Raw genomic sequence first — 26,776 nt, forward strand, 5'->3', positions numbered from 1 at the left:
GGTGCAGAATGGCTAACCCAGATATAAACCAAATCGGATGGACCGGAACTTAATTGGACAGATCTGATCTGAGTGCAACCGGGTCAACCCGAAGTTTCCTCCCCAAGTAATATTAGCTCAATACCTTAAATACTGAGGAGTTCCGATCCTTCCCTCTCAGCCTATCCGTTCAGTAGCCGGCGACAAAGACAATTCCCTGTAGGTAAATTCTCTCTGTCTCTCTCTCTCTCTCTCTCTCTCTCTCTCTGTGCTTATAGCCTGCCATTTCCTTTTTTTTTTTATTATTATTATTTATTAGTGAACAATTGGGTTCATTGTGTTTATATTAATTGGGCCTGTCTTTGGTATGCATTCTTTGAATAGATTCTGGTCTAGAACGTATTCTGAGTTTAATCTTGAATTTTTGCAATATAAAAATGTAATACCTGAATGTGTGAATTCTGAATTTGTATTCAGTACAAAAATACATTTTTTAATGGCACAGATTATATGGATGGGTACACCTAGTTCTACCGTGTGGACTGTGGAAGAGTTACGGGGAAATTCCTAGCATTCGATATCTAGGGAATGGTTTGGATCGGCCACATTTCAAATTTTAGACTCAATTCAAGCATATACCTTCCCATGTATGGGCATGCACTCTCTCAGTTGTGCTGTATTGACATGTGAGTAGGGGACCCTATGGTCTACCTGCCCACAAAATTTCAACCCCCCACCGGACTTGCTAGATGGCAAAATTAGGTGTCCATCCAGAGATACATTATGGATATGCCCAGCAATAAGACCTGCTCCCTTTCCTAATTTCTATTCGACTGTCCCAAATGGGACTATGGGAGCAATACAACCTGCTTCCATTGAACCTAAACTGAATGGTATTCAAAAGTTATAGTTTCAAAGTTAGAATGTTCTGGGAACTCAATAAAAACTAAAACCACTTACAAGCAACTATGTTCAATTTGTGGTATGTATGTAAATTATTCACACACAACACATAATTTATGATGATTAAGAACAGCAGGAGTGATAACTGTTTTGAGAGAGAGGTAAGGTGTGGTAACCAGAGAGAGAGAGAGAGAGTATAACATTGCAATTTACTTAATATATGTATATAGATTAGAAGTTCAATATTCTTTGAATAATTTACATCATTGAAAAAGCAAGAAGATACTTCACTACTAGGGAAATACAGCAGAGTTTGACCTCCAAATTTGACATATGGTCAATCGGGAGGGTACCTTATCTATCTAACATGCAGAATAAACAAATCAGCTCCACACATGGTAGGAATGGCTAACATTACAGAAGCATTGCAGCACTCGTGCTGATTCTGTTTTCCTGTTTCCTGAATTTAAAGGTAAAAAGAATTCCTAATAAACACCCTTGTGAGCCATGACTCAGTAGTGGCAAAATGCAGTTATCTAACTTATAATTGGAGTGTCGTTCTTCGCATTTAATTACTTAAATAGAACTCAGATCTTCTCCTCTGTGGAAAAGAGTTCTTAAGGTGCCTTCTCCATCAAGTAATAGTCATTATGGCTCAACTTTTTTGTTTTGTTTGATTCTTGTTATTCACACTAGTTATTTCTCTTTTCAGAAAGAAAATATAGAAGGAGAAAAAAAAAAGTATGGCTGCATCTGCAGTGCTGGTTGATCCAAATCCATCACCTGAGCTACCACCTATGTACCCTTCATTAAGATCAGGACCATATGGATTTTACGATGAGCCTACATTTTCAAACGAGGAAGATCTCTATGGTTGTTATAAGTCCATGCAATGCCAGATCAGATTCATTGATGTTCAGGAGAATTACATGAAGGAAGAGCTGAAGAATTTGAAGCAAGAATTGTTCCAGGCCCAGAAGGAAGTGGAGAAGATTAAATCAGTTCCTCTCATTGTTGGTCAGTTTATGGAGGTGGTTGATGAGAACAGTGGCATTGTTGGCGCGACTACTGGTTCCAATTACTATGTTAAGATTCTCAGCACCATCAACAGGTGTTGAAACCTTCATCATCAGTGGCATTGCACCGTCACTCAAATGCCCTTGTTGATCTATTGCCACCTGAAGCTGACTCAGGCATCTCACTCTTGAGCCAGTCAGAAAAGCCAGATGTTACCTATAATGTAATTATTCTTATCAAACTTTGGTGTTTTCAATAATTACAGGATATCTCTCTCTCAATAGATTATTGTTGTTGCTGTGCTGCTATTCTTGTCTTTTGTTAGTTTATCAGGTCTGTATTATCTTTTCTTTATCTTTTTTTTTAATACTATTTTAATTTGATTTTAATTTTTGAAATTGCCTTTATTTTCTTGTCTATAAGGAATGAGTGGTAGGGTTCGACCACTAAATTACTATTGGAAAAAAAACCATTCTCTTAATCATTGTTGAAGATTATCGAGTATATAGCAGGGTGGAGCCAATCTCGATCAGAATGTTACATCTGATCGAGATTCCCTCCTTATATTTATTTCCGTCACTTGTTCTAAGAGTGAGGAGTGGTGCTAGTTCGAGTAGGACTGTTTAGTCCTAGTTTATTTATGTTTTACTTTGATTCCTATTGTAATTAGGAGTAGGTAGTTTAGTTTCTGGTTTATTCATATTGTAACTAGGATTCCTAACTAAGTAAGGAATCCCCCACTTATTTTGAAGTTTCAAGTAAATAAAGGATGGGTGATGGAAACTGTCAAACAAAACTACTCCATGCATTAAAGCTGAATAGAATGTTTGAATCACATTCCTATTATAGGCCATGATTAGATTACTTTTCAAACTCGAAAACTCCTAAAAGACTACTACTTGGACATTAAATTTCTAATAACAAAGATCCTTAAAACCAAATAATCCAACTTGGGGGGGGGAAAAAAAAAACCCAATTTACTTGTCAATGTTAAGATTCAAAAAAACTTAGCTATCCGACTACTTACTTCCAACATTACTTAAAGATGAAAACTACTTAAAATAATAAATATCTAACTCACTATAACTGTACCTCTCTCCATCCCACAATAAAAATCCTCCATCCCATTTTTGGATATACCAAATTCTGTGTCCATTTAACCAATTAAGTATTGAGTTTGTGGAATTCTAAGTTGCTCTCTTGCATTGATTAGCTCATTCATTTATTTCCCAACTCAAAGAGAGTTTAGGTAAGTAATGGAAGGGTAATTTTGAAAAATGAGGGGGGTTGTAATGCTTTGACCACTCACCGTTAACTTTGGACTTTTTGAAAAGTGAGACAGAGGTGGTACTTTGGGATCTACACTGAATAATGTATCATAGACTTACTTAAAAGTTAAAATGTAAAAACTTATGAAGTAGTAAAAGTTGCAATTACTTAAAAAGTATTAAATCAACAACATTGCTGTAAAAAATGTTCCCACATTATTTTGTTGGGTAAATTGTGAAATCAGAGTGTTCCATCAATTTTTAGTTTCCATGTTTTGCTTGAACTAAGAAGCCCCTTGTCCTGCTGTCAATTCAAATCCATCTTATGAGTTATTCTCCTCTGATCCTCAACCAGTTTTGTCTTCTTGTGCATTGAGGACAATCCAAAAGAATAATGCTTAGCTTACATGTTGTGAACATTATGGGATGTTATCAGCACCATGGAGTTTTGGTTATCCTTGCTAAATGAAATTCATTAGCATAGAATGGATATTAACAATTACATGCAAATTTGTTGGTGTGGCTGTACTTTATGTGATATCAGTAATTAATGGAGTTGTGGTGAAGCTTGTGTGCTTTATGTCTGGGTTCTGCAATCCACTTGTGTTTCTTTATGTGATGGCACTTTATGGTTTGGGCAACATTGTTTTTTTTTTTTCAATGGATTGCCTGGCCTCCTTGTCAGATTTAAATTCCATCACTTTTCAATCCCTTGACGATCTTCTTCTTGTGCTAGGACATTGGTGGATGTGACATTCAAAAGCAGGAAATCTGTGAAGCTGTTGAGTTACCTTTGGCACATCAGGAGCAATACAAACAGATTGGTATAGATCCCCCTCGAGGAGTATTGCTATATGGACCTCCTGGCACTGGTAAAACAATGCTTGCTAAGGCTGTTGCTCATCACACTAGTGCATCCTTCATACGGGTGGTTGGTTCAGAGTTTGTTCAGAAGTATTTAGGCGAGGTATTTTTGACCTTTCTTCATGCTTACTATTTTTATGTTATTACTGTTTATTGGCGAAAGGATGCAGATCCAGTGCAGTAGATGAGGAGTGCAGTTCCTGCACCCCGATTTCTGCCTCATGGCATAGCAACCGGAGAAATTCAAACTGTGGTTGGAAGAGGGTATTATGTCTGGGTCAGTTGTCATATTTGGGACCCTAATTCAACCATATGGCCTACCGTTTATTGCACACTTCCTCTTATACTTTCAGAGGTCCATAATTGCTCAAAGATTTCTGTTTTCCTGCCATTTTCTTTCCTGTGTTTTCATACTTCGCAGAGTAAACTTCCTCCATGGACAGGCATGGGGCCATCAACAACAAATTAGTGGGGCATATGGATTCAAACTTGGCATACAAGTAGGGGAGGGTGGAGCCTATATGCCACTGTAATTTGGGCCCCACCTGACCTGCCATGTGGCAAATGTAGCAGCTGGAACTGCAGCAAGTTGCCAGTACAGCGGACCTGCACCTGGTCGCTCTATTTGCTTTGGCTGCCATCTTGGCTTACTTGTATTGACAAACTATGTCAAACCATGTCTAACTTGTTTTGGAGCTTCTTGATTGTTCTCTTTTTATATCTTCATGGAAATTTATTCCATGATTCCATCAGTCATTCTGCCTTTGTGAATGATATTAATAGCTCTCTGTTTGGATTTTTTTTTTCTCATCCATGGTATTTTGATGCATGGTTATTGGAATGTCTTCTATTGGATGGTAGAAACTCTATAAATTTAAGTTCTGCTGTTTGGATGATACAAAAGATTTTTTTCAATACCCATATGAATTCCAATATCATGTTTGGATGGAGTTTCGAACATTTAATATTATAATATCTTTAGGAATCATATAATAATTATCTTAAATAGAGGAATTAAGCATGGACCCATTCAACGAAGGTTTGATCCTTTCATAAGGAACTCCATTCATGGCATTCCTTTTATGGCTTCCATCTTTTAGGACTTGCTCAACTCAGAACCAGCAACAAGCCTTAGTAGAAAGTATGTAGTAATGTGCTGCAGAATATTAAAGCGGAAACAAGATGGAAATAAAGGATCATTCACTGTGAACAGTAGTAGGGCTTGGCTTGATCATCAAACCTCAATGGTAGAGAGGCATTCAATAAAAACTATAAACAAAGCATATTGTAATGTATTAATTACCACATCTACTTTAGGGTATGGCAGTATTTATGGTCTTGGTTCACCCAAGCTTCTGCTATTGGACTTTTTGAATCTGATATTGCAGTTCCTAGCCTCAAATGTCTACAATCCAAATGGAAACTAAGTGCAATCCAAAGGCAAACTAAGTGTTATTCTCTCTCTAAGTGCAATCCAAATGCAAACTAAGTTCCTCTCTCTCTCTCTCTCTCTGTCACACCCCGGCCCGGTTATTAAGGGCCAAGTGTGGCGGGATGTCTCTGACATCCAACCAATCCCCAAGGATCACAAGTGCAGTACCCTATTCACAATCATTGCTCACAGATACAGTAATCAGAGGCAGCGGAAACAATTTAATTAATAGAGATAACATCATTAGTAAGAGAAGTCTAAATGATATTTCATTTATATAAATGATAAGGCTTGTGATACAACTATACAGTTCTCAAAGGTACTACAGAGTAAAAGTATACAAGAAACTATTCTATAACTATATGAAGCATTTATAAAGCATAAAAGAGTGGGGAGGTAGCCTGGACTATCAGGCCAAGATCAGGAGGTTGCCCAATCATCACGTGCGCACGAAGTATCGTGCACTTTAAACTCCAGCGCCGCAAATCCAACATTAGAAGTAACTAAATCACCTGAAAAATAAGGATATCCACAGGGGTGAGCTCTCAACTGAGCCCAGTAAGGGGGGTACAAGCATACAAACACAATAATTCCATGATGCATGTACTAAACTAACATGTTCCTAGCACAGATACTAAGTCTCATGGGGGTATAAGTACTACTACTAGTGGTAGATGCTAACCTCGGTCCCGGAACTAACCCTTCGGTCACCCGAGCGAAACCATTCTACCACGGTGAGGACCCGCCAGTTCCGGAACTAACACATCGGACCCCGACAGACCCCCAAATGACCAACCCTGCCTGTTTATTCCCACAGCGGAATTAGGGACCCGCTAACATGGGACAGAAGATGGCATCCCGGAACTAACACATCGGTCTCTGCCACGGGTTGTCCAACACCTTTCCCCCTGTTGGTAAGGGGCGCAGTACTGGGTAATGAATATCAACCTAACCCAGTGCAGTCTAATTATGATGATACAAGCATGGATTGAGTTATAGAGTACTGATTTCCGCCTTCAACAATTTCCACATAATAAAAATATCAATGCAGTGCAATGCGGTATGCCAATGTGCAGCCTAATTCACATGCATTCTAATGCATTAAATCATAAGCTAGAAAACTATATGCATCAGTATATTTGTAATGATGCATGACATGGCATTCAGCATAACAGTGAAATTAAAATGATACACACACTTAAATTAAGGTCAAGGTCCCCTTACCTGTAGTTGTAGCTAGCCTAGGTGAATAAACTCCAATAGGCAGGCAAGAACAGACCAAGACAGTCCTAAATATGAGACAAGAATATTATAGATTAGTTATAGAAGGAATTCTAGGTCAGTTACCCACCAACAATCCAACAAACCGACTAGAAAACAGTAGAAATTGCCCTAAACAACATACCAAACACCATGCAATAGGTTCTGGGATGGTCCAAGGTCAAGTCCCAAGGGGTCGAGGTCATAAGGGCACAAAAATGGGGGAGCTGGATGCAGACTTCCAGGGAGCCGGTCAACCGCCCCTGGGCCTGCAACTCCATCCGGGAGTGTGTCCGAATTTGGGGTTTTTCCTATTTTTGGGTAGATCTTCACATGCAAGGAAGAAACTAAGTGTTTTAACATTATATAAAGGTGGGTCTACCTATATGGGAGTTCAATTTCATAAATAACTTCATAATTTTGGTAAATATGCAATTAAACCTAATTAATTAGTTTAGGGTTTATAAATTGCCATCAAGAACAGCAATACAACTTTCAAACTTGGTAATTTCCCAAATTTCAGGTCTTAGAGAGTCAAAAACTGTTTCAAATTAGTCTAATTATGCTCAATTTCACAAACCCAAGCTTGGCCTCCAAGCTTTAATGGCAGAAATTCTTAATAGGTGAACTAGAGATGGAGAAGAAGGGAAATAAAGAGGAAGACAGCAAGTATCCAAGGCTTACCTCAGTTATAGGAACAGATTTAGAGTGCAGGCAGCTTTCTAATGGAGATTCTTGGTTCAGCTCCAAGTGTTGAAGACAAGCCCTAAGGTAAGCTTCCCTTTTTTCCCTCTCTTCTTCTCTTCTCTTTTCTTCTTTCTTTCCTTCTCTCCCAAGCTGGAACGAATTTCTTTAGCTCCCTTAGACTTGTGAATAGTGATCAATTGGAAAGGCTTTTGATATTTATCTAACTACTTAAGCACTAAGGGGTAAATCTGTCTTTTGGACAGAAATTAGATTTAAACTAATTTATAAAATAGTTTATAAATCTGAATTCGTATTTATTAGTCTATTCTATCCATAACTTGATGCCGGGCGACATTAAAGGTCATCCGAACACGGGTAATTGTCTGGAACAGCATTCCCCACTGGGGAACTGGGTCCCACAGCGACAATTTTACTAAAATACCCTTCTAACCCTATTTGGTCGTACAAAACGTTATATAAATATATTTTAAATTATACTTACATTGAGTTTAATTAAGGGGGAGGTCCTGCAGCCTGTCCAGCCAGCAGACCCGACACAAGTAGCTCTGGTGCGGGGTCCCACAAGGTAAAAATTATTATTCTGTCCCTCATACACTAATTAATTAAAAATACAACATACATACATGTAAAATGGGATTCTTACCTGGGATTCGGCCTAAGACAGAGAAAGGCTTCGCAGGCCATCATCCAGCATGCCAAGCTTATGTGTTGTCTTCCGTTAGACACCTCAGACTCATTTAAGGCCACGGTAGTTGGCTGATCGGAATGCCTTTACAGACGAGTCATGAGATAGGTCTGAATTTCTTAATCAAGACGGCCCACAACTTAGAGGCTAGTATGGGCAAAGTTGAACCAGAACTTGAAATCACACAGATTCCAAAAGTTTAAATTTATTATGAAATTTGGCCGGGTTTCACATTCTCCCATCCTTATAAGAATTTCGTCCTCGAAATTGATGCACCTAGCAATCCGAACAGTTGAGGTTACTTCAACAGCATCATGACTTACATCCTTAAGTCGTTTCCTGTTTTGGGTATCGTACAATCTACAGGTCGATGGCTTTTGTTGACCTGTTTCGGGTCAGACAGTATTCTAAACCGACCAAAGACATTATCCTCTTTTCCAAAACTCTCCTATTCTTTCCCTAAACACACAAGAATATACAAGAGGAGGGGTCCTAGAGTATCTAAGGTAACTTGGGAACAATTCATTACAAGGCTCAGTCATCATATCGACAAAGTACCTAAACCTAAAAATACAAGGAAAATATTCTCATTATTATTATTATTATTATTATTATTATTATCGTCATTATTTTTGTTCTTCTTATTCTTTAGTGTTCATTTTTGTTCTTCTTTTATCTAAATTCTATTATGTTCATTATATTTTCATATAATTCGATTATTATATTTTATCAATATTTTTAGGGTTTAGGTTGTAGTGTATAGGTATGTATAATTCTTGCTTATAGGGTTTTGCATTATGAAGACTTTCCCTTCTGGTTATGCAATACCTAACTCAATTGTAGGATGAATTGGAATATTGATGGAATCCCTATTGCTCACTCCCAACAACAGAGGGGACATTCGGGGACCCATTACTCCACTCATACCTATTGTTGAGCAAAGTTTTGCCACATCCTTCAATTCCAACTTCTTTTTTTGTTTTCAATTGTTCTTGGCTTTTATTGCATTATGTTTAAAAGTGAAGGAATTCAAAAAATTTTAAGAAGGGCTTTTATTTTAATGCCTATAAGGCGTTTGACTGGATGCCTAAACTAACATTCCTAGGTCTTTTATTTTTGCTTACTTACTCTAGATACTCAATATATAACTCGTTATTGAGATGTAAAGGCATGACAAGCTATCATGGTGAGTTCCTAAAAAGAAACATTAGCATCATATGGTACTTTACATATATTACAATTACATAAGCAACCAAATCATACATTATATTCATTATTAATTATGATAACACAAGAATGCACATCTTATTGTCATAATGTATTTAGTTTCTTTCTCTATTCACACTTACTACATTAATATATATACTTTTAATACATATATATATATATATATATATAAATTTATATACAATATGCATGTTTAATCTTATTTTATTTTCTATATATTTCATTATTTTGATGTAACACAGGTTCTATTTATTTATTTTATTTTTAAAACCATTTGGGTGGGCCGGATGCAAAGTCTAATTGGGGCGGATGCGCAGGAAAATGATCCGGATGCATCCGGAAGTGGAGTCAGTAGCTTAATAAGGAATTTGGGTATCCCGGATTCAGACCTAAACTGTCCCGGATTCAGACACCAATCCAGCCGGATCGTCCGCCAGGCAAAACAGGCTTTATAAAACCCACTCAAAACACATCAAACTTCATTTCTTTCTCTTCACTAACACTTTCTAACTTCTCCTAAGGTTATTCTAGGGTTCCTATAACACTAATAAGAGCTTAAATCATAAGATCTACTCCTCCACATCTAAAGTAAGTGTTCTAAACTTAGAACTTTTGTACATTTTTTTGTTCTTCTTCTCAAAACCTAACTATGGCTCAGCATTTTTCATAGATTTTAGGTAAATAGTTACTCTTTTACTCCATTAACACGTATTTCTTTTATTCTTTGTTGAACTTTATGCATTTCTTATATTTTCTTCCTTTCATCTTAGGTTTTAGCTAAGGTACATTGTTGATTCTTATCTATCATTGTGAATGTGTTAGATCTTAATATTAGGTATTATTTTTGTTCATTTTAAACATAGTACAGTGTTATCATAAGATTACCTAGTTTTTAATATTTTCTTATTAAGTTTTTAAAGTTTACTCTATGTTTTGCACGTGTTCTATCTAATGCTATATTAATGTACTATGATTCTTATATAATTACCTTCTCTCCTTATACTACCCTATTTTTTTGTGGTTGCATCTATTTATACTTATATTGGAATCTAAACAGATTTTATATATTCCAAATGTATTCCTACAAAATTAGTTTACCTAGACATATTGATAGGGTTCCTACCTTAGTACCTAATAGATTTAACAATCTTACCTCAAATTTTGTTGTTGTCCTAGACTTTACCTAAAGAATTTTCTTCTTAAATTTGTAGCATTTACCATAAATGACTGCAACTCAAGGCTGTGGAGGGAGAGGTAAAGGTGCAGCTACAGTTCCAGCTGAATTCAACCCAAGGATCTTCCTGAAAGTAGAAGAAGAAATGAATGTAGTCTTGGTTGACCATATCCCATTCAAGGTTCAGGAAAGATTTGAGAAACTAGGGTGGTTATCTATGCTACAACCCGAGAGACATTGCTACCATCGACTGGTGCGACTCTTTTGAGCAATCAATCTTACCGGTATGAAGGAAAAGAGTCCATCATCAACTCTTATGTGAAAGACATGCCCATCTCTTTCAGCACAGCCCGATTAGCTAATATTCAGAAGATATCTTATGAAGGGGAGTGGAGGTACTGCCCTCTAAGTTCTGATGCATCTGAGTTCCTGGCTGATGAAGAACAGGAATGGGTATATTCACTAATGGCAAGTTCTATGAGAGGATGAAATCTGAGTTGGACTTGCTTCCATCAGCTCGTGTCTTATCTAGAATTTGTGGACACAATGTAGTCCAGAAGAGTGCTCACCGGATTGAGTTGTCCACAATACAGATCCTTGCCACATACTATCTCTATACAGGATACCAGATCTGCCTTCTTGATGCCATCATGCGTACCATGGCACAGCTGCATGATAACCCTGGGCGTGAAAATCTGTTACTGGGGAGGCTACTCACCAAGGTATTTCCCAGATTTGGTGTAAACCTATTGACTGAGGAGGCTTCGGGGGTGAAGTCTCCGAATATCAACCGGATTACCCGAGTGAAGATGGGTACAGAACTTCCACCTTTTTCTCCAGAGCTTGGTCATCCTGACTGCACCGACATGGTACAGAATACTGATGCTGAGGATGCTACAGAGAGAGGACATACAGAGGCACACAAAGATCCATTTCCTCCTCCTCGACACCCGTCACATGGTCATGCGGGTGCTTCTTCCTCGTTTGTTGCAGCTGTTCCTGCAGATGGTATTCCCTGGGGACAGCTCTTTAGCCGGTTTGAGGGCTTAGAGAGATCCATGGCAAAGGGATTTGATGGCATGAGGAAAGACTTCACTCATGTTAGCAGCCGTGTCTAGGTAGTGGAGACCCTGGGACTTGTGGGTTATGGGCCCACCACCACCACCATGGCAGTGATGACTTATGCATCCTAGTCTAGCTTTTACTTTACTTTCCTCAGTTGTTCTTTTTTAGTACAAGGTCTGTAAAAAGTTGTAACCATTGTACTAAAGACTCAGCTTATTTATGAAGTTATTAATTTTCTATTTAATATCTCGTGTTGTACAATCAATTTTATTTTATTTTATTTATTTATTTATTTTCTTTTTTTTTTTAGTTGTAGCTTTTAGCTGAAGCTTTTATTTATCCTAAGTAGACTCACCTTCAGATCAATTTCTCTAAGAGCTGCTGTACTGTGAACTTGATTGTAAATAGGAGTAGAGCACAAAGGCTCTGATACTACTTAAATGTCACACCCCGGCCCGATTATTAAGGGCCAAGTGTGGCGGGATGTCTCTGACATCCAACCAATCCCCAAGGATCACAAGTGCAGTACCCTATTCACAATCATTGCTCACAGAATACAGAATCGAGGCGGGAAACAAGTTAATTAATAGAGATAACATCATTAGTAAGAGAAGTCTAAATGATATTTCATTTATATAAATGATAAGGCTTGTGATACAACTATACAGTTCTCAAATGTACTACAAAGTAAAGGTATACAAGAAACTATTCTATAACTATATGAAGCATTTATAAAGCATAAAAGAGTAGGGAGGTAGCCTGGACTATCAGGCCAAGATCAGGAGGTTGCCCAATCATCACGTGCGCACGAAGTATCGTGCACTTCAAACTCCAGTGCCGCAAATCCAACATTAGAAGTAACTAAATCACCTGAAAAATAAGGATATCCCCAGGGGTGAGCTCTCAACTGAGCCCAGTAAGGGGGGTACAAGCATACAAACATAATAATTCCATGATGCATGTGCTAAACTAACATGTTCCTAGCACAGATACTAAGTCTCATGGGGGTATAAGTACTACTACTAGTGGTAGATGCTAACCTCGGTCCCGGAACTAACCCTTCGGTCACCCGAGAGAAACCATTCTACCACGGTGAGGACCCGCCAGTTCAGGAACTAACACATCGGACCCCGACAGACCCCTAAATGACCAACCCTGCCTGTTTATTCCCACAGCGGAATTAGGGACCCGCTAACATGGGACAGAAGATGGCATCCCGGAACTAACACATCGGTCTCTGCCACGGGTTGTCCAACACCTTTCCCCCTGTTGGTAAGGGGCGCAGTACTGGGTAATGAATATCAACCTAACCCAGTGCAGTCTAATTATGATGATACAAGCATGGATTGAGTTATAGAGTACTGATTTCCGCCTTCAACAATTTTCACATAATAAAAATATCAATGCAGTGCAATGCGGTATGCCAATGTGCAGCCTAATTTACATGCATTCTAATGCATTAAATCATAAGCTAGAAAACTATATGCATCAGTATATTTGTAATGATGCATGACATGGCATTCAGCATAACAATGAAATTAAAATGATAAACGCACTTAAATTAAGGTCAAGGTCCCCTTACCTGTAGTTGTAACTAGCCTAGGTGAATAAACTCCAATAGGCAGGTAAGAACAGACCAAGACAGTCCTAAATATGAGACAAGAATATTATAGATTAGTTATAGAAGGAATTCTAGGTCAGTTACCCACCAACAATCCAACAAACCGACTAGAAAACAGTAGAAACAGCCCTAAACAACATACCAAACACCATGCAATAGGTTCTGGGATGGTCCAAGGTCAAGTCCCAAGGGGTCTAGGTCATAAGGGCACAAAAATGGGGGAGCTGGATGCAGACTTCCAGGGAGCCGGTCAACCGCCCCTGGGCCTGCAACTCCATCCGGGAGTGTGTCCGAATTTGGGGTTTTTCCTATTTTTGGGTAGATCTTCACATGCAAGGAAGAAACTAAGTGTTTTAACATTATATAAAGGTGGGTCTACCTATATGGGAGTTCAATTTCATAAATAACTTCATAATTTTGGTAAATATGCAATTAAACCTAATTAATTAGTTTAGGGTTTATAAATTGCCATCAAGAATAGCAATACAACTTTCAGACTTGGTAATTTCCCAAATTTCAGGTCTTAGAGAGTCAAAAACTGTTTCAAATTAGTCTAATTATGCTCAATTTCACAAACCCAAGCTTGGCCTCCAAGCTTTAATGGCAGAAATTCTTAATAGGTGAACTAGAGATGGAGAAGAAGGGAAATAAAGAGGATGACAAGCAAGTATCCAAGGCTTACCTCGATTATAGGAACAGATTTAGAGTGCAGCGACTTTCTAATGGAGATTCTTGGTTCGGCTCCAAGTGTTGAAGACAAGCCCTAAGGTAAGCTTCCCTTTTTCCCTCTCTTCTTCTCTTCTCTTTTCTTCTTTCTTTCCTTCTCTCCCAAGCTGGAACGAATTTCTTTAGCTCCCTTAGACTTGTGAATAGTGATCAATTGGAAAGGCTTTTGATATTTATCTAACTACTTAACCACTAAGGGGTAAATCTGTCTTTTGGACAGAAATTAGATTTAAACTAATTTCTAAAATAGTTTATAAATCTGAATTCGTATTTATTGGTCTATTCTATCCATAACTTGATGCCGGACGACATTAAAGGTCATCCGAACACGGGTAATTGTCTGGAACAGCATTCCCCACTGGGGAACTGGGTCCCACAGCGACAATTTTACTAAAATACCCTTCTAACCCTATTTGGTCGTACAAAACGTTATATAAATATATTTTAAATTATACTTACATTGAGTTTAATTAAGGGGGAGGTCCTGCAGCCTATCCAGCCAGCAGACCCGACACAAGTAGCTCTGGTCCGGGGTCCCACAAGGTAAAAATTACTATTCTGTCCCTAATACACTAATTAATTAAAAATACAACATACATACATGTAAAATGGGATTCTTACTTGGGATTCGGCCTAAGACAGAGAAAGGCTTCGCAGGCCATCAATCCAGCATGCCAAACTTATGTGTTGTCTTCCGTTAGACACCTCAGACTCATTTAAGGCCACGGTAGTTGGCTGATCGGAATGCCTTTACAGACGAGTCATGAGATAGGTCTGAATTTCTTAATCAAGACAGCCCACAACTTAGAGGCTAGTATGGGCAAAGTTGAACCAGAACTTGAAATCACACAGATTCCAAAAGTTTAAATTTATTATGAAATTTGGCCGGGTTTCACACACACTCTCTCTCTCTCTCTCTCTCTCATGTGTGATGGATTTGTCGTCTCTTCCATTCAGGGTCCAAGAATGGTTCGTGACGTTTACCGTCTTGCCAAAGAGAATGCTCCTGCTATTATCTTTATTGATGAAGTTGATGCTATTGCTACAGCTTGGTTTGATGCTCAAACTGGAGCTGACAGAGAAGTTCAGAGAATCCTCATGGAACTCCTGAATCAGGTATTAACTCAAAAGTCATTGACCTTAAAGCCTAAAGGTGTAATAAAGATATTGATGGACCAAACTCAGTCTGAGGAGTCTGTTGGACTTTGGGGGGGGGGGGGGGAACTCAAGCAATTATGGATGGACACAAAACTTTGTACCTGTACTTTTACTCTATACTTAAATGTTCTGATTTTTTGGTCTGCTTCTCTAGATGGATGGATTTGATCAAACAGTGAATGTAAAGGTTATAATGGCAACTAACAGGGCTGACACACTGGACCCTGCACTTCTACGCCCTGGTAGGCTTGACCGGAAAATTGAATTTCCTTTGCCTGATAGGCGACAAAAGAGGCTTGTGTTTCAGGTTCGTTTGTGGGAAATCCTTTACTCTCTCTTATCTATCATGGCATTAAATTTGAAACACCTACTCTTTTTATTCATTGTTGCACTCTAGGAAAAGGGACTAGAAAGTTAGAATAAAGGGCATATTGGCACGGATTCCTTTAGCCATTTTAAGAAACAGAACACCAAAACCAAGATTATAAAGATTTCTTTTGCCATTGTACAGGTTTGCACAGCGAAGATGAACTTAAGTGATGAGGTAGACTTGGAAGACTATGTCTCGCGACCTGATAAGATCAGTGCTGCTGAGGTCAGTCAATTTTGTAGATCTCATCTGCAGGTTTCAATAGGAATTAATTATAGTTCTTACTTAATTTGTTTCTGTTTATGCCTTACAATAAATGTCTTCCTGTAAAAATGCCATATATTTCTGCTTTTATCTGGGAAAAATGAAAATCTCTATCGTTTCCTTTTCTCTGGGAATTTGTCTGAGGTTTTTTCTCCTTTCTATCCAGTTTATTTACAGTTTCTTGAGCATTTGTGCATGCTAATTTCTTCTCAGATCAGTCCTAGTTGGCATTCATGCATATCTTTAATTGACCTACCTAAACTTACAATTTGCACTGATCTACTGACTTTTTTCTCCATTCTTTTCCCCCAATGTCTGGGATGTTGAGGGTTCATTTTCACCTCAATCTCCAAACACCACCCCAAATCTACCCTTAAATTATTTTTTTTTAAATTTATATTAGCTGTATACTGTCTCATATAGCTTATTTGAAAGCCCTTTTAGTGCAAGAACATCCCAATTTCTCAATCAAGTGGTCTGAATATTTGTCACAGCATCTAGGTGACCAAAGGTGTTGGAGGGGGCCTGGATGCAAGGCGACCTTGGTTGTCAAGGCACCTGTCAAGGCGTTGGCACCTGCCTAGGCAACGCCTTGACAGCTATGGTGGTCTGGATATTCTTTACAGCAAAATGGTTAATTGGTGATAGAAAAACATTGCATCTTCGGAAATTGAGTCATTTCCGTCAATTTTCTTAGTACTTTCTTGGATGATCAAAACTTCTGTATTTTGTGTGATATTTGTGCCGTTAGAATGTTTTTTTAGTAACCTATTCAACAGAACCAAAATCTTGGAATTTCGAGTCACAGGAAAGCAGCTCTCAGGAGGTGGGGAAGAAGGAAGGAAGTAGGGTAGGATCACTTGCTTGATTGTGGGGAGTGGGTCCCAAGGAAAGGAAAGGACTAGTTCAACCAAAAACAAGTGCCTGAAAGAATGATTAATGAAAGAAGGAACCACCAACCAGAAACAAATACAAGTTTCGAAGCCCAACACTCCAAAAAGGAAAGTTATGACCACTTTACTGTCGGGTTTCTTTTTGTATAGGTAGGCTCAAAGGGTAGTTTAACTCCTGACCTTTTAATTAGATTAGGAGTTCTATTTCAAGTCCCTTTCTTTTTGTTTTTGGCTAGAAGGTCAGCTTGTAGTAAAAAGAAGAAAAGTACAAAGGAGGAAAGGAGGGCATACCCTGCCTATACAAATACAGATGAAAAAGGAGAACCCACCTTCGGCATGGATTCGACTCCTCTACTTCCATTGCTCCTACTTCCATCCTACTTCTGTGAGCTAGGATCGTGACACCTGGCCTGATAAATATCTAACGGTTGAGAATCTTTTAAATTCAAATTAAAGTGAATTTGGGAGGGAGAAGAGAGACTCCCTTAAACCCGTTTCATTCCAAACCAGAACCAGTCGGTTCACTCTTTCCAGAACCAAAACGTATCATAACCCCAAACCGAGAGTTAGGGTTCATTTGTTCATTCATTTAAGAGAACTTTCCCACTTCGGCTCTCTTCTTCTTCCACAGAGGCGATTGAGACCAGACACCTGAAACAACTGAAACCATTCCTTCAAATCCCTCCCCCCGCCAGATTTTCAGCTTCACGAGGTTCCCTTGCCGGAGGAACCACTGAAACCAGACAGGAAAGCCGGCCGAGAAGGGGCCAAGGAAGAACAACAGAAAGAGAAAGCAAATCAATGTAACCCGACTGTGTCAACCCTAATCACCTTTAAGATAGAGAGAACGGTTCCAAGGTCGAAACAGGAGTACACTGATAACACAAGGGAAGGAGACTAAAAAATTTGCAGGAATCAACATATTTCGATTCTCAAACTGCAATCAATGTGACTAAGAGCGATGCAGCAGAAAATTGGAGGGGGAAAATTAAATGAAATTTTCAATCTCCGAGTCCAAGCAACGGACATTGAAGGCGGGAGCCGTATCACATTTTCGACTACACTCTTTTCTGTTTTGTAAAAATCTAAAATATTGAAAACCAAGCTTTTCTCTTCCAAACTTTTTATTGGCTGGTCAGAATCAATTGCAAATTTCAGCGGTTTTCTTCAATTTATCTTCTCAATGACTCAAAACCCATGATCCAAATTTAGGACAGATCATGATTAAAATGTTTGTGGTTCAATCTAAGAAGAAGACGAAAAACAAGAAAATATATGAATTTGAATAACTTTTGTTTGGGTTTGGATTTGGGAAATTTTTGTGAGATTCATACCAGATTATGTTTCTCAAAAACTAAACCCTTTTAGGCTTTCGCTGTTTCACTTTATATCTATTCACTTTGACTCCTTAGAAAAGAGGGAGAAAGCCCCAATAGTATGTACATTCAATAGGTATTAAGCACAGAGAGGGAAGAAGAGGCAGAGCAGAAAGGAATTGATAGCTACGAACAGAACAGATCTGAGTCTAAAGTTCTGAACTCTGAAGAAGAGGATATGGTCTTCTGCTGTCCCGGCCTCCAATGATAAATTGAATAATTTAATGGATTCTTCTTCTTCTTCTTTCTTTAGTCTTTACCATTTCTCCCTCGATTCACGATTAAAGAAATTCATAGTCTTCAAAGTCTCAAGTCTCTTCCACCCAAAAACGAAATGGGCAAAAAATAAAGAAGGAACAATAGAAAAGGGATGAAAGGAGAAGAGGAGAAGAGGAGAAGGGAGAAGTTTCTTCGTCGGCCGAGAGCTTGGTGGAGAATATGAGAAATGAGCTCGGTAGAAGAAGAAGAGGAGAAGTGATTTGGGATTTTCGGGAACCCTAACTCTCGATTGGAAGTAGAGTGAGCAACAGGGGTCAGGCAGCTCGGTGTAGGGAGAAGTCTCTTCGTCGGCCTGCTCAACAGGGGATTTGAAGGAATGGAGTTCAGAGATGGCAGCTTGATGGAGAAGAGGAGAACTGAGCTCGGTGGAAGAAGAAGAGGATAAGTAATTTAGGATTTTTGGTAACCCTAACTACTCTCGATTGGAAGTAAAGTAAGCCGAATCCGGTTTGAGAGTCAGTGAACCGGTTGGTCGGGTGGGTTTACAATGGTTTAAGTGACTTATCCCATCTCCCAACCGTTTTTCACTTTAATTCTAAAAACACAGCTTTGCAACCGTTAGATGGTTGCCAGGCTAGGTGTCCCCATCACAAAGCTTCGAAGTAGGATGGAAGTACCACTCTTGGAAGTAGTGGAGTCGAATCCCCTTCGGCATTGCCATCAGTAGGAACTCCTTAAGCACTAAAAGAAATTAAAAAGAAACGAAATCTTGGTCTACCAGATGCATGTACAAAGAGATCTCCCTTTATGTGAGAGGGGAGCACAAAATTTGGTGATGTGGATGAAGTTTTGGCTGCCTCCTTAGCCAAGAAATCCACAATACTATTAGTCTCTCTATAACAGTGTGTACTCTTCCATGAGATGGAGCACAAGAAAGGTGAAATGCCAGTCTTGCTTTACATACCAAGGAATAGAACCTACCTGAAGGGACAAATGTAAACATTAAACAAATCTACAACTTGACCCATGTGATTCCTATATACGCCTCCTGCTCCTGCTCTCCCAGGGTTGCCTAACGAGCAACCATTAATATTAAGTTTGGTCCATCCTACTTCAGGTTTACGCCAAAAAATTTCCCAAGGTGTGCTGAGGACGGTGGTGCTGCAAAGCAAGACCGAGTCTTTTTGAGCCAAGTTTACCTTGCTCTTCATGAAATGATTCAGATCTGAAATAGACTTCAGAACCAAACTAAAAATCTGGTTTGCCGTATGCTCTTTACCTTCGAAACGTCGGTGGTTCCTTTCAGTCCAAAGGTTGTAAGGGATTAATATGAATCCCGAGAGCCATGGTTGCATCAAAGACGTAACTGCTGCTTTATGTTTCCACCAACTAAAAAGATCAAGGATCATTCCATTGAATTGCCAAGAGAAACCGAAGCAATCCAAGAACTTGTGCCAAAGGATAGAGAATATTCCAGGAAGATATGGCTAAAAGATTCCAATTCTTGGCTGCAGAATTCACAACGAGAGGCTAGAGGAATTTTTTTACTCATGATTAAATCATTGGTAGGAAGCCTGCTTTGCAAGTGTCTCCATTCAAACATTCGAGTGTCTTAGATGTAGCTAAGAATTGCATATAATAGAAAACCAAGGTACCTTTAGATTTCTTTTCCGAATCTCTTTCCATGCCTAGAAAACTAGGAAGGATCCTGAAGGAGTCAGGTCCCAAATGTTATAGTCTTCCATATCCCAGGAGGGAATAGAAATATTTGAGATATCGTTGAAAATACCTTGAAGAAAACCTGAAGTGACCCAAGGGAGTTGCCACTGATGATTAGCAATGAAATCAGATACCTTGTTATAGTAATTTCAAGTCCATTTCATTTATTAGTAGTTTTATTTTATTAGAAAAAGGGTTAAGCACTAATTGGGGTTGCTATATTATAATTAGATTCATATTTGGAGTCTTATTTAATGCAGCTCAAGAAAGAGGATTCAAAATAACGTAGAAAATAAAAAATAAAAAATAAAAAAGCCAAGGGTCAGAGAGGACACAACTCTGAGGTCTCTTGGGGACTCACTCACCCAAGTGTGGGATTCACTCACCACTAGAGACATCAAACACACATTGGGGCTCACATGCGCACATCCAAGAGTACAAAAGTACACAAATTATCAAAAGTTCACTTCTACAAGCCAAAAAGATACATTTATATGCAGGGGAAGGGAAAACAGCCATTGGAAAAGAGTCGTTGAATTAAAGCCGTTGAGAGAAAGTGGAGTCATGAGCAATATGCTGATGTCATCATTATTATCAAAGAGAGTCTATTTTTCTAGTTGTTTTAGGATTTTGTCTTCGAGACCAAATGCAAATTCGTTTTTGGATGCAATCCTGATCCCAACTCATATGACAAAATCATATTGTGAAGATCCAAATATTCTTTAAGCAGAAATATTGGAAGGCCTTTGTACTGGAATTCATTGTGATAGATATAGATTGAGTGGGATTGGGAACTGCAATGAATTAATACGAGCTCAACTACTCTCTGTAAAAGAGAGGCTTGTACTGGAGGTGTTGGTAAACCTGTTGATCTGCATACCTTATTGAAGATAAATTTCATTTTAATGATTTTGTACGGTGAACATGTTGCATGATAGAAGCTTTGTCACACCCCGGCCCGGTTAGTAAGGGCCAAGTGTGGCGGGATGTCTCTGACATCCAACCAATCCCCAAGGATCACAAGTGCAGTACCCTATTCACAATCATTGCTCACAGATACAGTAATCAGAGGCAGCGGAAACAATTTAATTAATAGAGATAACATCATTAGTAAGAAAAGTCTAAATGATATTTTATTTATATAAATGATAAGGCTTGTGATACACAACTATACGATTCTCAAAGGTAGCACGAGTAAAAGTATACAAGAAACTATTCTATAACTATATAAAGCATAAAAGAGTGGGGAGGTAGCCTGGACTATCAGGCCAAGATCAGGAGGTTGCCCAATCATCACGTGCACACGAAGTATCGTGCACTTCAAACTCCAGCGCCGCAAATCCAACATTAGAAGTAACTAAATCACCTGAAAAATAAGGATATCCACAGGGGTGAGCTCTCAACTGAGCCTAATAAGGGGGGTACGAGCATACAAACACAATAAATCCATGATGCATGTGCTAAACTAACATGTTCTTAGCACGGATACTAAGTCTCATGGGGTATAAGTACTACTACTAGTGGTAGATGCTAACCTCGGTCCCGGAACTAACCCTTCGGTCACCCGAGCGAAACCATTCTACCACGGTGAGGACCCGCCGCTCCGAACTAACACATCGAGACTCGAGCAGACCCCCAAATGACCAACCCTGCCTGTTTATTCCCACAGCGGAATTAGGGACCCGCTAACATGGGACAGAAGATGGCATCCCGGAACTAACACATCGGTCTCTGCCACGGGTTGTCCAACACCTTTCCCCCTGTTGGTAAGGGGCATAGTACTGGGTAATGAATATCAACCTAGCCCAATGCAGTCTAAATATGATGAGGCAAGCATGATCTGAGTTATAAATTACTGAATTCCATCATCATAAATTCACATCATATAAATAATCAATGCAAATGCAATGCAGTATGTCTTTGTGCAACCTATTTTACATGCAGTCTAATGCATTAAATAAAAGCTAGAAAACTGCATGTTCCAGGTATAGAGGTAATGATGCATGAGCATGGCATTCAGCATAAAGTTAAAATTAATGTGATAAACATGCAGGAAATTAAGGTCGAATCCCCTTACCTGTACTTGTAGTTAGCCTAGGTGAATAAACTCCAATAAGTAGGCAAGAACAGACCAAGACAGTCCTAAATATGAGACAATAATATTATAGATTAGTTATAGAAAGAATCCTAGGTCAGTTACCCACCAACAATCTAACAAACCGACTAGAAACAGTAGAAATAGCCCTAAACAACATACCAAACACCATGCAATAGGTTCTGGGATGGTCCAAGGTCAAGTCCCAAAGGGTCTAGGTCATAAGGGCACAAAAATGGGGGAGCCGGATGCAGACTTCCAGGGAGCTGGTCAACCGCCCCTGGGCCTGCAACAGCATCCGGGTCAGTGTCCGAATTTGGGGGTTTTGCTTCAATTGGCCAGATCTTTGCATGTATGGCCCAAATTAAGACTTTTAACATTAATTCAAGGTGGGTCAATCTATTTTGGGTGTTCAATTTCATAAATAACTTCATAATTTTGGTAATTATTCAATTAAACCTAATTAATTAGTTTAGGGTTTATAAATTGCCATCAAGAACAGCAATACAACTTTCAGACTTGGTAATTTCCCAAATTTCAGGTCTTAGAGAGTCAAAAACTGTTTCAAATTAGTCTAATTATGCTCAATTTCACAAACCCAAGCTTGGCCTCCAAGCTTTAATGGCAGAAATTCTTAATAGGTGAACTAGAGATGGAGAAGAAGGGAAATAAAGAGGAAGACAGCAAGTATCCAAGGCTTACCTCAGTTATAGGAACAGATTTAGAGTGCAGGCAGCTTTCTAATGGAGATTCTTGGTTCAGCTCCAAGTGTTGAAGACAAGCCCTAAGGTAAGCTTCCCTTTTTTCCCTCTCTTCTTCTCTTCTCTTTTCTTCTTTCTTTCCTTCTCTCCCAAACTGGAACGAATTTCTTTAGCTCCCTTAGACTTGTGAATAGTGATCAATTGGAAAGGCTTTTGATATTTATCTAACTACTTAACCACTAAGGGGTAAATCTGTCTTTTGGACAGAAATTAGATTTAAACTAATTTCTAAAATAGTTTATAAACCTGAATTTGTATTTATTGGTCTATTCTATCCATAACTTGATGCCGGGCGACATTAAAGGTCATCCGAACGCGGGTAATTGTCTGGAATAGCATTCCCCACTGGGGAACTGGGTCCCACAGTGACAATTTTACTAAAATACCCTTCTAACCCTATTTAGTCGTACAAAACGTTATATAAATATATTTTAAATTATACTTACATTGAGTTTAATTAAGGGGAAGGTCCTGCAGCCTTTCCAGCCAGCAGACCCGACACAGGTAGCTCTGGTGCGGGGTCCCACAAGGTAAAAATTACTATTCTGCCCCTAATACACTAATTAATTAAAAATACAACATATATACATATAAAATGGGATTCTTACCTGGGATTCGGCCTAAGACAAAGAGAGGCTTCGCAGGCCATCAATCCAGCACGCCAAGGTTATGTGTTGTCTTCCGCTAGACACCTCAGACTCATTTAAGGCCACGGTAGTTGGCTGATCGGAATGCCTTTACAGACGAGTCATGAGATAGGTCTGAATTTCTTAATCAAGACGGCCCACAACTTGGAGGCTAGTATGGGCAAAGTTGAACCAGAACTTGAAATCACACAGATTCCAAAAGTTCAAATTTATTTTGAAATTTGACCGGGTTTCACAAGTTTTGTTGTCATGATTCTTGGGAAATTTCTAATTTGTATTTGATGTACTTTCTGTTGGTCCCATTTTGATCTTATTTGAACCTGCTCTTAAATTTGTTAGTTGCTCTTTTAGGAGATTCATTGGATTCTTTCTTGTAGAGAAAATGGCCTGATTGTTTTGGGGAGTGGATGAGAGTGTAGTTCAGGAACTTGGCCTGTTATGAGTTGATATCAGTAGAAAAAGGAGTGAAGTGTGTAGATTTACTACTGGCGGCTATAGGGTATCACTTGTTTGGATTTCTCCCACTATATTCAGTTTCTTGTGAGGCTTTTGAGTGTCTCTTGACCATTTTTTACCCACAACTATGTGTAGATCTGCACTATTGCTTCCTCGATGAACACAAATCCTCTTTTCACTTTCCAGAAGTCAAGTTTGATTTTCAGAAGCTATTATACTGTGATTCGATTAGGATTAGGTGATGATTTTCTGTTTAAGTTTCTATTCTATTTAATTGGTTTCCATCCCCTGCAATACCAACATAATCATTCACCAGTGATTTCTCCTTATTGCATTTTCCTAGGGTAGAAGCCTATTGGCTTGGCATTCTTATAGTTCTTTTGGTTCTCTAGTTTCTTGTTTATTTCATGTGCTTTTCTCTTTCAATAGTTTTACTGTTTCTCTTATTTTCTTCATGAACTACAGCTTGTTTAATATCTATTTAAGGATTTTGTCCTTTGAATTTTCCTTGGGCTGTTGCATAATAGGGGATTCCGCCCCTTGCCTGCATCAACTTCTTTAGTAAGTATCAGGCACGCTCAAAAAGTCCAATTCTGGCCCATGAACTACAGCTAGGTTTTTCCTGATACTTATCATTGAACTGAATAAAATGTCCAATTCATCTTACAGAAAACAGGAACACTCAAATGTTCCAAGTATTTAGAAACTCAAAGTCGTCAAAGGCCATTTATTGATCTTGGTAGGCAAAGTTGTGCCCCTGGTCAAGCAGATGGTTCATTCTTTACATATTGATTGAGGTCTTTGTTCCTATAAATAGCTTCAAGTGTTTTACTTTCAGAGCTATACCTAACTACTGTACATGGAGTAAAATGTCTTGGGTCCAATAATTATGACAAATGGAGTTAATTGTTGTTAGGTCCAATAACTATTTGTATTTGGAGTTAAATGTCTTAGGTCATACTTTACTGAGTTTAATTACTTGATCATGTTATGTTTTCTGGGTCAGAATTTCTTGTGTTTGTAATTATGTTTTTTTTTTCTTTTTCTCTACAGCAGTTAAAGAATTGTTTCACTAACTTGTTTGCTCATTTTTTCTCTACATGCTGGCTATCTTTGGTGATGGTTGCAGATTGCAGCAATTTGTCAGGAAGCAGGAATACAAGCTGTGCGCAAGAACCGGTATATCTTAATCCCCAAGGATTTTGAGAGGGGTTACCGGGCGAATGTGAAGAAGCCAAGCACTGATTTTGATTTCAACCAATGAAGGGACCTCAAGCATGTGTACAGTTGGATACCCTGGTTAAGACCTCCCAAACCATGTCAGTTTTGAAGGATTTCTTAAGATTGAATGAGAAACTGTTTTCGCCCATGGACTAATTAATGGGTCTCCACAGTTCCTCAAAATCAATTACTCATTCAGATTCAATTTATCAAAGTAGAATAGAGACATGGTAGGAGAGCTGAAATACTTGGCATGGAAATGAATTTTGACTAGGGCTCACACATGGTATTAAGTATCGGTATTGCATTTGCATATCGCCGATATTATTAGTATCGCTGGAGACTGATACCAATATGAATTTGTGGTGTCGGTATCTATTGAGGGTAAAATGCTCCTCCATAAATTGACTTTTTATCCAAATTTGAGGGCAAAATGTATGGTATCGGTATTGGTACTGGTATTGCTATAGGCATCGGCCGATACCATGTTTAAAATCCCTAGGCTCACATTTGTGTAGTTAGGGTTCCTTGGTTCTAATTAAGCATACCTGCAATAATTTGAATAAATTCTTCTGAGAAGGCCAGTATGTAGACTGTAATTGGATCCATCGTAGTGAGGGCAGAGTGGATTATATGGTATAATGAGCTACACTAACAAACATCTAGGCTCTTGAGCTAATTGATGACAAATAACCCTCTGTAAGTCTTTTTAGTTAATTAATGCTATTTCTATTTTCACCCCCAAAAAAATCAGTTTCTCCTTTCGGAGGATGCTCCTTTTATTTATTTTAAGGGAGAAAGAACGTTACCTGATTGTGTGCGATGTGTGACTCTTGTGACTAGATACAGTCACACGAAATGACCAACACACTCCCATGAAAATGCAGAAATTCATGAGGGCGCAGCAATCATTTTGTGTGGCCCCTGCACATGATCAGGTAGAATTCTCTTTCCCTTTATTTAAATAAGAGGGTTATTTGTCATCAATTTAAGTCCACCTTGGCCTAACCTTAAGTTGGGATCTCAATCTCCAAACTTGACCCATTCGGGCTCAGCATTGTCCGAGTTGGACCAAAGCCTGGGAGAGAGAGAGAGAGAGAGGGGGGGGGGAGGACAAATGGAGCTGTGTCGTGTGGAGAGAGAGAGGGAGAAATTGCAGTCCGCAATTGTGTGTAGGGAGGATTCTGATACTCGTGCTTCCTCACACAGGCAGGCACGCAATGACTGTCATACTTCACCTAGGCAGGGTGCTCGAGCAGTGGGTAAGCCGGTCATTGCACGTTGCCTGTGTGAGGAAACATGGCAGCAGGACGAGCAGCTCGGCAGTAAAAGATCCAAATTGGTGTAGGGAAGGAAAGAAAGAAGTCTCCATCATTCTCAAAGGCTACGTTTGGATCCAAGAGTTTTGTTCAACTTCATCCATGTGTAATTCACGTTGATCTTAATAAAGTTTCTAAATATTTAAAAAACAAAAATAAAGGAAGAAAAATGAGATTTTTTAAGTTTAAAAAAAAAACTTTTGTAATCATTATCCCATGTGATTGTTTAAACTACTTAAATTTCTTACCATATTTAGGTTGAGATCCCAACTCCTAATTATTGTTGGAATTGAAACATTGCATCCCCAAGATGGCAAGGCCTCTCCTAATGATCTAATGCAAATCAAGG

General features: G+C 38.8%; 1 pseudogene; it reads left to right on the forward strand.

Moving 5' to 3' along the window:
• Nucleotides 1-1,458: 1,458 nt before the first annotated feature.
• Nucleotides 1,459-25,237, forward strand: LOC122662245 (annotated as a pseudogene).
• Nucleotides 25,238-26,776: the final 1,539 nt, after the last annotated feature.

This window comes from Telopea speciosissima, chromosome 5 (assembly GCF_018873765.1).
Source record: "Telopea speciosissima isolate NSW1024214 ecotype Mountain lineage chromosome 5, Tspe_v1, whole genome shotgun sequence".
Taxonomy (NCBI): Eukaryota; Viridiplantae; Streptophyta; class Magnoliopsida; order Proteales; family Proteaceae; genus Telopea; species Telopea speciosissima.